This window comes from Mus caroli, chromosome 13, assembly GCF_900094665.2.
Source record: "Mus caroli chromosome 13, CAROLI_EIJ_v1.1, whole genome shotgun sequence".
NCBI classification, from domain to species: domain Eukaryota; kingdom Metazoa; phylum Chordata; class Mammalia; order Rodentia; family Muridae; genus Mus; species Mus caroli.
Window position 1 is genome coordinate 16017164 of NC_034582.1, and position 1309 is coordinate 16018472.

A 1309-nucleotide genomic window follows, 5' to 3' on the forward strand; every position below is an offset into this window, starting at 1 on the left:
AAATTACTGTGCAACTAGGCACAGGTGTCCAAAGGGCATCGAGGAGAACATTATTATGGTACCCAGTGGGATCTGGTGGTGGATTCATTTTTTGTTTTATTAAAAAAAAAAAGTTTTCGCTCTTACTGGCAGCCCACTAGATATCAGGGACTGTGTCCAGTAGGGATCAGGGACTGCCCAGTAGATGTAACTTGGAAATTCATGCTCATTTTGAGGCACCAGGATTCAACATAGAGCCTAGGCCAGGTTTCTGGACATTGTCTATTGCTGTAATAGTTTTCTCTCCATACCTCTTATCAGCCAGTAGAACTTGAAGGTTCTACCTCTTAGGTTTTCCAAAATCTTTTTCTGTTCCGTAGAACTTCTCCAGTCCTTTGTGTGAGCAGCCAGTCCATAAGTGACCTGGCCTGAGACTTAACTCTTTGGCTTCAGCTTTTAGGTCCTCTTAACCTGTTAAAGCTTGAGGTCCAGAGCTGTAACCCCAAGTATATCCAGAAGACAAAGGACAATCAGAAGATGGTGTCCACAGTGACATCTGTGGACGTGAATACAGAAAGTGTTCTACCAGATTAAAACCATGAACATCCAAAGACCATAAAAGGTAAAAGTGGGCATCCAAGTCTTTGACAATATATCTGTACATATGAGGCAAAAGAAAGAAAGAAAGAAAGAAAGAAAGAAAGAAAGAAAGAAAGAAAGAAAGAAAGAAAGAAAGAAAGAAAGGAAGAAAGAGACCCAACCTTAATAGTGAAGAGAACAGTATGGAATGTTTTCTGTGCTGATGAAATGAGGAAGAAGATAAAGCCTTCCTTACAAGCTAAGAAGTACATCCTGGTAAAGAATGTCTCATAAGAAACCTCAGCATAGGGCATATACCCAGAAAAAGTTCCAACTGGTAATAAGAACACATGCTCCACTATGTTCATAGCAGCCTTATTTATAATAGTCAGAAGCTGGAAAGAACCCAGATGTCCCTCAACAGAAGAATGGATACAGAAAATGTGCTACATTTACACAATGGAGTACTTACTCAGCTATTAAAAACAATGAATTTATGAAATTCTTGTAGAAATGGATGTATATGGAGGATATCATCCTTAGTGAGGTAACCCAATCACAAAAGAAGTCAATAGATATGCACTCACTGATAAGTGGATATTAGCCCAGAAATTTAGAATACCCAAGATGCAATTTGCAAACATAAAATCAATAAAAGGGAAGACCAATGGGTGGATACTTCATTCCTCCTTAGAATAGGGAACAAAATACCCATGAAAGGAGTTACAGAGACAAAGTTTGGAGCTAAGAC